This window comes from Protopterus annectens, chromosome 3.part0, assembly GCF_019279795.1.
Source record: "Protopterus annectens isolate FY-2018-M chromosome 3.part0, PAN1.0, whole genome shotgun sequence".
Classification (NCBI taxonomy): domain Eukaryota; kingdom Metazoa; phylum Chordata; order Ceratodontiformes; family Protopteridae; genus Protopterus; species Protopterus annectens.
In genome coordinates this window covers 1407899151-1407912475 of record NC_056731.1, presented here as the reverse complement: position 1 = coordinate 1407912475, position 13325 = coordinate 1407899151, and positions in this window count along the sequence as shown.

Genomic DNA, 13325 nt, shown 5'->3' with positions numbered 1-13325 from the left:
CCACAGAATGCATCATGCTGAAGAGGTGTCCCATGCAGGTCTGTCCCTAGCTGTCAGCAGCACCCTGCTAGCATCCACACCACTGGATCAATAAAGACAGAAAGTATTGACGTTAACACCTTGCACACCTACCCTGTCACCCCAGGGGAATATAGTGGCTTGAAGTTTGGGACTGTAGGAATGACACAATGCAACAGCCTGCTACAGATGGCCTGCATCACTACCAAATGCCCTACAGTCCTCTGCCAAAAGCATGTGTCTCACCTGTACTGCCAATGTATGGTATGTCATGGACTCCCAAATAACAACATAACACAGTCCAAATAACCTAAATGCAAGGCCATGTCAACAAATCCCAGCAACATGTCCTACTTTATGAACTGTGGGCCAACACCAAATTACTGCTGGGATGAAGTGATAACTATAGGGAACTTATCAGATAATGTTTGCATAATGTTTGGAAGAGGACAGAATAACGGGGGGGTAGGAGCATGGATGACATGGAGTGTGTGTGAAGTCTGAAACTCAGCCATATGCACATATTATCCCTGCCTGCAAACACAGGAATGGGTGGCTATAAACCTGCTAACAAAGCACAATGTGAAAGGGTAATGACCAGAAATATGACCCCTGCCTCTGGGTAACCTGTGTGAATCTGTACAGCTGTGAGGTATGGCCACAGCAGGATATGGCCATACTGTCGTGTCAATAAATGCACAAGCATGGGATCCTCAGCCACCACTGTACCAAGGTGCTCGACCATTTACACAGACCCATCAGCAAGTGTCTGCAGCTTCCCCTCCAGAATGGCATGACTGTGCAAGAATATGTAGGCTGCAGACCACAATACTGGACACAGCTGCATTTACGCGCTGCATTTACGCTGTGTTCCCCAGGAAATTACTGCAAGCAAATATGTATACCTGACAGTAGTTGATGACATGAAACATCACAGTGTAAAACAGTGCATATGTCTGAATATCTCTGCTAACACCAAAACCATGTAGCAGAAGCAGCACAGACACAATTGCCTACAGTAACCCACTATACTTTCCCCATCTGACCCCATATTGTCAACCGATCTACAGATATCCCACAGAAACAGGTTGCTAGCTGTAGGTCCTGCACTGGAGGCCAACTTACCTGGAATGGATTCACACATTCAATGCAGAAGGTCATACTGGGCATGCTCCCACACTTAAAGAAATGAAGCCCATGTCTGGCAACAACAGTGGACTATACTTATCTGATAGTCACAGATGTTTGTGCACACATTCCACATTGCACACCAGTCATGCTTTATGCACACATTGGATAGGAATATACACATATATCCAAGGACAACACACTATAATAGGCCAAAATTACACATACATAGATGTGTGGAAGGGAGTGAGAGACAGTGACAAAGAGCCTCCCATCATAAGGCCTGTGCCAGCCAGCACACATCCAATTGGCTAAAACCACATGATGTGCAAATGTCAATCACAGTAGATATTTGCCTCTGGTATCCCTCAGCACTATAGCGTCTGTGGTGTTTGTGATAACGGTGTAACATGACTGTACAAGTCTGTATTCATCTAGCAGTTGTATGCACGTACCTGTGAAATATAAACCTGTGTGTGCCTGAGTGTTGTGTGTCTGCTTCCAGATGAATGCTTTATGGCCCATGCACACACACTGCACTCCTCATTGCCCTACTTTGGAAAGCCTGCTGATGTCATTCACCTTGAAATACAAATTTGAGGAAGAAGCTGTAACTCTGTGGTGTATGCTATAAATGTGTAATGTTATAGTGTGATGTATTAGGTAGGAGTTCTAATCCTAGACATGACAACTTTGTGTGTAGGGATCAATGTTTTTGTGACCATTCACAGTCACTACACTCCCCATTGCTCTAGTTTGGCAAGCCTGCTGATGGCATTTACCTTGAAATACAAATTTGGTGAAAGAGTAGCCATATAAGCTCTGTGGTGTGTCCTATAACTGCATAATGCTGTAGTGTGATGTACTAGCTAGGTAGGGGGTCTATTCCTGGACATGATAACTGTAAAACTTTGCATTTTTGTGCTTGTCTGTGTAGGGACCAATGCTTTTGAGGCTATTCACACTCATTACAATATCCAGTGTCCTACTTTGACAGGGCCGCTGATGTCATTCACTTTGAAATACACCTTTGGGGACAAAGTAGCCCAGTAAGTTCTGTGGTGAGTCCTATAACTGCGTAATGCTGTAGTGTGATGCATTAATCAGGTGGGAGTTCTATTCCCAGACATGGCAGCTATAAACTTCTGTGTATGTGTTTGTCTCTGTAGGTATCAATGCTTTTGAGGCCATTCACACTCAATACAATATCCATTGCCCTACTTTGGCAGGGCTGCTGATGTCATTCACTTTGAAATACACCTCTGGGAAAAGAGAAGCCCAGTAAAATCTGTGGTGCATCCTATGACAGCATAATGCTGCATTGTGATGTAGTAGTTAGGTGGGGGTTCTATTTCCAGACAGTGCAACTGTAAAATGTTGTGTGTGTATTTGTCTGTGTAAGGACCAATGCTTTTGGGGCCATTCACACTCACTACAATATCCATCGCCCTACTTTGACAGGGCCACTGATGTCATTCACTTTGAAATATACCTTTGGGGACAAAGTAGCCCAGTAAGTTCTGTGGTGTATCCTATAACTGTGGAATGCTGTAGTGTGATGTATTAATTAGGTAGGAGTTCTCTTCCCAGACATGGCAATATGTGTTTGTCTGTGTAAGTAGCAATGCTTTTGAGGCCATTCACACTCACTACAATATCCATTGTCCTACTTTGGCAGGGCTGCTGATGTCATTCACTTTGAAATACACCTTTGGGGAAGGAATAGCTCAGTAATCTCTGTGACGCATCCTATAACTGTGTAATGCTGTAGTGTGATGCGATAAGTAGGAGTTCTCTTCCCAGACATGGTAACTGTAAAACTTTGTGTGTGTTTGTCTGTATAGGGGTCAATGCTTTTGAGGCCATTCACACTCACTACAATTTATATTGCCCTACTTTGGCAGTGCTGCTGATGCCATTCACTTTGAAATAAACCTTTGGGGAAACAGTAGCTCAGTAAGCTCCATGGTGCATGCTATAACTGTGTAATGCTGTAGTGTGCTGTACTAGTTAGGTAAGAGTTCTAATCCCAGACATGGCAATTGTGAAACTCTGTGTGTGTGTAGGGATTAATGCTTTTATGTCCATTCACAGTCACTAGGCAGTCCTAAAAATGGAGAACATTGATATCTGAGCAGTAACAGAGACCTGATCCAAGGCTACAGAGAGCACCTCTGCAATACCAGTCCATCTCTGATCACACCTGTTGGCCACCAAACAAGGACCAAAATACTAAAGGTGGAGGTGTGTCCATATTCACTAAGGATATTAACACCACCAGGCTACTTTCCCAACAGAATGCATCTGAAATACTCCTGGTGCAACTAACACTAGGTAAGACTGCAATCCAAATTGTATAGCATGCTACAGATCCCCCACCATGCCCCAAGATTCCCACTACACCTTTCTAAACATACTGGAAAATATTATGATACAACCAAACACCCTAATACTGGGTGACTTACACTACCCTGCCATTCACTGGGAAAACTACTTGTGTACCAATACATGTGCCCAACGGTTCTTGGAAGTCATAATTCCCAACGCCCTGGATCAAGTAACCCATAATCCCACCAAGGGCTCCAATATCCTAGACCTGGTCATTACCAACATGGGAAATCAATACTCCACACCTATGGTCGCCCCATCGGTGATCAGATCTGCCCATAAGCTAATCACCCTTAACATCTACACCCTACCCCCACACCCCAGTAAGGAAACCTCCATAACACACATCTCCAAAGCCAACATCATCCTACACATGTCAGACATGACTAACATCATGACACCCATTCAAATGGAAACTGAAAGGGTGACTGCTGAATTCTACACTAAGGCACTGTACAAGCACATCCACTCGTGCATGAATAATGCAATCCCAAATAGAACCAAGATGCTTCCCACCAAGAAAAGGAAGCCAATATATATGAATATATATGTGTATGTACATGTATACATATATCTACGTATATATATATATATATATATATATATATATATATATATATATATATATATATATATATATATATATATATATATATCCTTGTTATGTGCAAACATTGCTGTTGTGTATACCTTCCCAGATGTGTCACACCGTATTTATCTGATATGTGTATATTTAGATATAACAGCATACGTGATGCAACAGTAATATCACTAACGAGTACTACACAATTGTAGAAATTACAGCAATTGTTCAATACTATTCAATATGTGTACTGACATATATGTTGGAAAAACAACCACTATCTTTACAGCTGTCTTGGTGTAGTGGTTAACTGCTGTGACTATAGTGTACAGGGTCCTAGGTTCAAGACCTGCAAGGGCTGTTTATTTTGTTGCTGGGCAGAACAAGGTCTGTTGGATACAGAGTGTTTAAGGCAGTTTTGAGCAGCCTTAAGCATGTATGCATGGGTTTGCATGAAGCTAAGTGGTGTTAACATATGGTTAAACGTATAGGCGCTTACACCATGTAGGCTTTGCTTACCAGTGGACAAATGTGCTTAACTATAATGTTGCAGCAATGCTGACACTTGCTAAGCAAGGCTCAGCCCTGGTAACCAGTGCTCACATTCCAGTCTGATAACATAGCAGGGTAATGACATCTGTAATAAGTGTATGTAATGCCATGTACATACCATGCATCTATGTGCTGTCATTACAGTAGCAAGGGGTGTGAGTCTACTGTCTGTGACACTTGAGTATATATGGCTTGTACAACACTCTTATCCATGTGAATGTGTTACATACATGGGTAGTATCCCAGGTTATATACAGTTACACTAGCATGTAGTGTATCATTACATTACTATGTTTGACAGTGCTTTCCCAAGTAAGAGTAGATTGCTAATTGTAGTACTGAAAACAAACACCCCTGCATGCAAAGATGGAGTCTGAGTCCTCACTATCATGTTCCTGGTGTGTGAGCTGTGTCTCATTAAATATTTCCTACTGGATAATGATCTGACATGTGGAAAATAACTGTAGAATACTGTGCGTATAGCACATGTCAGTGAGGGCTGCCATCATATAGTAATGGCATACCTATCGGTGTCAGACATCTATCTGTCAACACATTCATCCTAATGCATAGCTAGTTGGCTAGCTGATGTTTGTCAGTTCTCTGTAAAGATGTGCAGATGTCAGGTATCCATCTTGAATACTTACAGGCAATCTATGCTTGACTGACAATGACATGTCTGCCCAGCTATGTTATAAATGCCATAGATAGCACTCGATACCCTGTATGCACCACATGCCATGGATACCTCAACTACACTACCACGGTCAACAGAACATGCCTGGGTACAGGTTTCCAAGACAGACACTGACAATGTTATGTAATACATGTTGCATACATGTCAATTGGAGCACCTCACTGGCCATCTGCAAGAGGCACCCAGATGATTGGCTGATGCATGCCACTCTCACCCTGAGGATCACCCCAGTGGTGTTTGTTGATAGATGGCCTGCTGGCACATGACAGGTAGCATGATACCACTGCAGACGCATCTCCTATACTTCCCATCTCTCTATGGACAGTAGCCTGGTACACTCTTATGAATACCTGCAATGACGCACTCCAGTACTTACTAATGTATATGTGTGCATTACTGAGAATATCAGTGTCTGTGTGTTTGTAGACCTGTAGTTGGGAATACCCTGAGGCCCTTCACACCCATCACACCCCCATTGCCATAGTTTCATAGTTTCATAGTTTCATAGTTTAGTACTAGGCTATCTGCCCTGGGGCATTTGTAAGCCTAGCCCTAGAGATGTAGCTTTCGCCACCCCATGTAGTGGTACTAAGGTATACAGAATAAATTAGAATACTGTGTCTTTGTCTAGTAGTGACACATTGAAGACCCCCTTACTTATTAAAATTAGTTTACTGTGACTCTGTCAAGTAGTGACACAGGGGTGACCCCCGGGGTAAACCTACGATCTCCCATCCACTCGTCAAGATTTCTCTTGAAGAGAGTCAGTAAGGGGCTCTGCCTAACATGAACTGGGATTCTGTTCCAGAGTATGGGAAGCCTCTGAGTTATGAATCTGTCCCTCCAGCATGTTCTATTCATATTTGTACTGAGGTTTAAATCTTTGGCTCTCATGGTTCTAATGGATTTGGATTTTTTGAGGTGGAGCATGTCCATCAATTCCTGGTTGGACATGGCCTTATACGTCAGGCACAGATCACCTCTGAGCAGGCGGTATGCTACTGAATAGAGCTGGAGTTTCTTTAGCATGGTAGCATATGACATATGTTGGAGACCCTTGATCCTCTTGGTGAGGTACTTCTGGGGTCTCTCCAGCTGTTGTAAGTGCCGGATGAGGTACATACCAAATGGGGCATTGTACTCAATCATGATCCTGATAAGAGAGGAGTACAGGGGTACGATGACCTCCTTTGATCTGGATGTGAACCCCTTCATGATAAGGTGGGCAAGGTAGAAAGTCTTTCTAATTACTTTGGTAACGTGGGTGTCAAATGAGAGGTCACTATCAACTTGGGTCCCCAGGTCTCTGATTACTTTTTCTGTACTCAGTGGGTTACTGTCTATGTGATAATTTGTGGGTACTTTGTTTTTCCCAAAGGGGATGACTATACATTTCTTGGCATTCAGTTTAAGGTCATGATTCCGGCACCAGTTGTCCGTTTCGGTGAGGCCTTTCTGTAGGATGTATGTGTCAGCTGGTATAGCGACTATGGGGCCTAGTTTGCAGTCATCTGCAAACTTTGTCAGCCACAACCCTCCCATGTTTGCTTTCACATCAGAGAAGTAAATGCCGAACAAGAGAGGTCCCAAGACAGAGCCCTGTGGGACACCACTTGTGACTGGCTTTGAGTCTGACATGGCTCCCGCAATTTTGATTTTATGGGTTCTGTTCTTTAGCCAGTTTGCAACCCATCTTGTGACATATGGATTTACATTTAAGCTGTTTAGCTTGTCTATGATGCCTAAGTGGGGTATTGTGTTGAATGCTTTAGCCAAGTCCAGGTAGGCTGTATGGACTGCCTTGCCCTCATCAATGGCTCTAGTGACTGTTTCGAAAAAGTTAACCAGGTTCAAAAGGCAGGATCTGCCCTTTACAAAGCCGAACTGGGTGGGATCAAGTGTATGTAGGTCCCGAATGTCGTTGTTTATGAGTTCCATAATAATTCTTTCCATAGCTTTGCAGACCAGGCTGGTTAAGCTTATGGGGCAGTAGTTCCCAGGGTCTGTAGTAGAGCCTCCCTTGTGGAGTGGAACCACTGTTGCTGTACGCCAGTGTTCAGGTACATATCCTGTAGTAAGGCTAAGGTTAAACAGCATTTTTATACGCGGGTTTAGCTCCTCTTGGAGTTCACGTATCACGCAGCCAGGGATACCATCAGGTCCCATTGATGCTGTGTTTTTTGCTTTGCTGAGGGCGGTTCTCACCTGGACATCAGAGATGACAGGGAGGTTACATTCAGTTGGGATAAGTATTTCTTCTTTTAGAGGTGAGGGAGGGGAGAAATTTGCACTGAACCTGTCTGCCAGAATGTTGGCAATATCTGTGGGTTCGGTAAATTTTTTGTCGTTGTGTACTAACTCTGAGCATATCTGAGGGTTTCCGCTCAGGTTTCTAACATAACTGAAGAATGCCTTGTGGTTATCTTTAGTGTCCTTGGCGATTTTTCTCTCAAAGTTGGCCTTGGATGTTTTTATGAGAGAATGTAGCTTTCTACTAGTGCTGATCAGAGATGCCTTCCCTTTATGGGATTTTCCTCTGTCTTGCAGTAGCTTCCTTCTCTTGTTATACAATTTGTTTATGGCTGGGGTCCACCAGACAGGACGATTTCCTTTGGTGGAGAGGGTCTTGGTTTTATTTGGGATTGCTCGATCCATGGATTCTTGGAGATGTCCGTAGAAAGCATTTATGTAGGATTCAGCACTGTAGGATGTGGTTTCCATTGGCCCTGTGGGCTTAAATGATACCATCTCAGTCTTAAGAAGTGTAAAGTCGGCTTTTGAGAAGTTTCTCACTGTAGTCTTTTGTGCTGGGGGTGGAGGTGGTAAATGTATATCCAGGGTGATTAGTTTGTGGTCAGATCTCACCAGTGAGGGGAATACTTCCGGTGTGGAGCATTTTGTCCCCATGTTTGTGATGATCAGGTCTAGTATATTATCCCCCCTTGTGGGAGAGGTGACTAGCTGTTCCATTGCTTTCGAGTTTATGAATTCCAGGAACCTTTGGGCTAGGGTTTTAGGGCTAGAATAGTGCACCCAGTCTATGTTAGGGTAGTTGAAGTCTCCCAATATGATGGTATTTGGTGAGACATTCATATCTTCCAATGTCTTCAGGAAGGCTGAGTAGGGTTCTTGAGATTGGGAGGGAGGTCTGTAACATGCAACCAGTTGTATAGCAGTTTTGCCTATGGTTAGCTGCACCTGGATGGTCTCCGATGCTTCAAGAGTTGCAACTAACCTGGAGGTGTTGGTATCCTTGATGAATATGGACACTCCCCCTCCCTTTGTGGTTCGGCCCGGGTTTGGGGGCCGAAAAGCATGATACGAGGTAAAGCCTGGTAGTGCTGGGGTGCTCTCAGGAGCATTGAACCAGATCTCAGTTACTGCGCAGACATCGATGCTCTCCATACTGAGGAGTGCTTCGAGAGCCTGCATCTTGAGATTTAGACTTCTGGCGTTGAGCAGCATTACCCTTAATTTTTTTCCATTTTTGTTTTCTAAGGAGGTGGGTTCGTCTTTTGAGCCTTGCCTAAAAAAGGCACTATGGGGGTGGCAAGAGCCTTAGCCAATATCCGGAAGCCCAGTGGTGACAGGTGCAAGCCGTCCCTTGTGAAGCAGCGTGGCTTGTCCAGCATGTCATCCCAAGCAGACAGACATTGGATCCCCCTAGAATGACACCAGTAATTGAGCCAATTATTAAAGCTGATCATTTTGTCTTTGTATTGTGGCATCATTCTTGGTGAGGGCAAGATGCTGCTCAGGGTCAGGGTCATACCAGCCTGGGCTACATAATCAGAGAGCTCCTCTATGTCTCTTTTCATGTAGTCCAAGGAGGTACGTCTCAGGTCATTCACGCCGGCATGAACAATGACGGAGTCATATTTGTACGTGCTTTTGAGTGACCTGAGTGCGTGTGTTATATGGTGGATCCTAGCTCCCAATAGGCAGCTTACCGTTACCCTCTCCTTGCTCAGCCTGGTAAGTGGGATGTCAGTGTGTCTGACTATAGAGTCACCTATCACTAGTGTATCAGGCATAGTGTTTGGCCTTAAGGGCTGTGATTTATTGACACACTGATTTATTGAAGTATGTGTTGCATGTGTTATGTTTTGAGGTGGTGAATTTTTGGGTGTCTGCTTCGGGAGCCTCTGTTGTTTTGGTAAGTTTTTTAATACAGCCTCCGAGTATGTTTTTGTGTTAATATGTGTTTGATTTGCAGTTGGGGTAGGTCTATGTATGACTGGGTTTGTTGTGTGTGTGGTTACCTTTTCCTCCTGTCTGGTCTTGCCAGTCCTGAGTTGAGAGAGTTCAGCCTCCAGTTTGGCTATATAGTTGCATCTCTCACATGTATTTGTGCTTGTTGGGAGGAGAAGAGGGTTGTCTGTGTACATGAGACAATTATAGCATTGTCTCAAGACTCCCAGATTAACCAGCTGAACAAGAGAAGATGCTAGCAAACTACCACTCGACATGCTAGAATATTATAAGAGAGTGCTGTGCCTTTAAGGGAAGTGGTTGTGGTGGTAGGTGGATGTAGTGCTTACTTAGAAGAGAAGCTTTGAGAACAAGTGCCTGCTGCTGTACCAGACATTACATGCACCTTGTTATGTTCTTCTCCCTAAGAGCTACCTGGGTCTTGCAGTGCCAGCACATCACTGTTGTACAAATGGGTTGATAGGCATGGGATACCCACTGAGTTCTGACAAGTGTGTGTATGTGTGCATGTGTGAATATATGTAGGGTACAGCATTCTGAGGCCACATTCTCCTATTACAATATGGATTGCCACACAGTATAAGGGATAGTGATGTTGCTGGCCATAAGAAAGGCATAACAATGTATCACACTACTGTGCCTGTGGCATGTGCATTAGATGCATATCCCTGTAGTAGCACTCTTGGGATGGACAAGGAGTTGCATTGCAGTCCTGGTCAATGTGTGATGGTGGGTATATCAGAGTGTTATCATGAGTTCCAGTACGTACAATATCCACAGTGGGGTGTGGGTGCTGGGTATAATGTCATTACACCATGGTAGCCCAGTACATGCCCCATGTACCACTGTATGGGGACTACTGTCACCATCAACCATACAGGTAACTGATAACACTATCCAGCCTAGTTATGCATGTGCTGCGGCAACCTACCTGTAACACAATGAACACACTGACAAGGTAGTTAGCACTGATATGTCCAGGTCTCTCAGATGTGTGTCTGACTGTTATCTGTTTGTCAGTGTGTATATGACGGTATGTTACACTATGTATTGTCCATAAACAACCATCACATCCCCCATTACCATACTGTACATGCCTGGCGATGTTCTGCCTGTAACATGTAACCTGGAACACACCTCATCCTAAAAGCTATTTAATGTGTGCAATTAAAGCCACACACATCAGTAACACTACATACCTAAGTAGGAGTCTAGACCCAGTGTTGCCAAGTAAGAGTGTGCGTGTATGTGGGGGAATCTACTTCAGGTTGCAGAATATACATATCCCAGGAAGACATCTGTCCAAGAACTGCCTGGCATATGCTAACATTTCACAGGTATCATCCTGTGGACATACCTTCCATCACAACTAGTGCTAAATGTGTAAATGGCCTCTTCCCCACTGTATAGGTGTGCAGCTATACTGGGGTTGGTATATATAGTTGGGTGTATCTGTTGTGGACACAGCCAACATCATTGCAGTTACTGTTGAGTGTATCCTCCTGCTTATCTGGCCATAATACTGTACAGTTCATGTTAACAGGTTAGGTAGTTGTCTCTCACACTATCTGTGGTTCTACAGCACCTCTCGCCCTACAAAGGGTAGGGGTGTGCCGCCCACACAAACACACATATGTTTACCGAGTTGAGGATTGCACTACATTGGGGAAGGGGACATATACCCTGCCAGTACCATTGTCAATGACATTAAACTAACAGACTGCTTATTCCTCAGTGTATTGTTGTGCATAGTCTGACTTGGTGGAATTACAAAGGCTACAATGGGTTCCTTGCATAGGTACATACATCCATGTGTACAGTATTCTCAGTGTAGTGCATCAACACCAAAGCCTCCATGTGTGTTACACACAGACATGTGGTGTGTACCACACAGTACAACTACCATTCTCCACTGTAGAACGGCTGCTAACAGCAACCACCGTGCACTCACCTGTATACACCACCCCCAGATCTATCAGCCACGTGGCACTGGCAGTAACTGTTATACAGACCTGTGACGTGTTCACCTGTACCCAGGATATGGCATAGCAAAGGTGTCACGACAGTGCCATACCCCTTATGTGATATGACAGCAGACCATCTTCCTGCTGACAGATGGACACTTACAACACAAATGGATAACATTATGGAGACCACAATCACTCAGTATTAATAACAGCTATAATGCATCATGGCTGGACAGCTACACTTCCTGATATGTAAGCATTAAACTTTACTGCTGACAACATGTTACACAGCAGTACATTGGTACACCATAGTACAGTCATCATGTGCATCAGAACCATATTAGCCTGTCCCTGCATCGATGTTATGGATGACAGGGATGTGGCACAGGTATCATCATATGCACAGGGTGTGTTGTTGGTTTGCCAGACACCTAGGTTGAGCCATACATTTGACACCATGTGTGTGAGTGAGGGGTTTTAATTATTGATATGGCCATGGTGATGTGCTGTGTGTAGGTATGGGGTTACCCTAGCTGTGTTTGCATTGTGTGTGAGTATGCATGCACACAGGTCTGCCATGTGGCTGCCTTATACAGGTGTTTGTTTGACAGCTTCAGACCATACCTGGAAGGGTGTGTAGTTCACCGCCTCTGGCCATGGACATGACAAGTGTGCCTGCCAGTGGTTCCACGGCCAAGTTCAGGTACAAGCCACGATATGGTACTCTCCCCTGATGATGACATATGTCCGCTGGAACCAGGTCTCTCCTGGGAATGGCCAAGGCCATGTGCACATGGCCTGCTGTGGTGTGGTGTAGACAGCACCCCCCTGCAGTGCTGGGGCTGGTACTGCCACTATGGGAGTGGCTTGGTGTCCTTGCTCGTCCACGTCGACCTCCAGTTGTTGGTGTTGCTGGCCTACATCCATGTGGCTGTCACACCACTCCCACCACATGCTCAAGCATGGACAATCCACGGTTGATAAGTCTCACTATCTCACCCCACCATCTATCCATGACCTCTGTATAATAATGGAGGGCACCTGCAAGATCATGGATGTTGTCAGTAACAGCTGAAAGAGTAGCCCTCTGCAGCCACAGACCCTGTCTGGTGTACTGTTCCATATGTGCCTGCATCTCCATGACAGCCTGAAACATGCTTCTGGTGGTACCAGATGTGGCACGTCTGCAGGGGCACGATGACCAGCAGCCCTCCAACGAGCACCCCTGTACATCTGCCTATGTGGTACCCTGCCAGACAGATGGCTATGGCTGCTGTGTCCAGACATGTGCCATAGATATCACGCTGTCCTGTGCACTGCCACCAACCACCAACTGTCTCTCTGCTATGGCCACTGATGATGGGGTATCTATAGGCACAGTGACTGTGTGTGAGAATGGGGTGGATAACAGGAGGATGTCAAACGATGGTGCAGTTTCAGCCTCTGACAACTCCACCTGTGCCTCAACACACCTATCATCATTTTCAGTGTCTGTAAGGACACCAACATCAGATTGCCTGTAGGAGGGACCCTGACCCACCTCAACACCTGTAAGGGGAAAACAAGAAATGCACTTTAAGACCTGTACATCATTGCTTAACAGTGTATACACACACACACACACACACACACACACACACTGACATTCCACCATAATACTTACCTGTCCCTGAGTTTACAGACTGTCCCAAGTTTATTCTCTTAAGTTCCCTATCCTGCATCAGACTTGGAAACTTACAGTCATTAATACCAATCATTAATGTATCATTCCTATAATTGC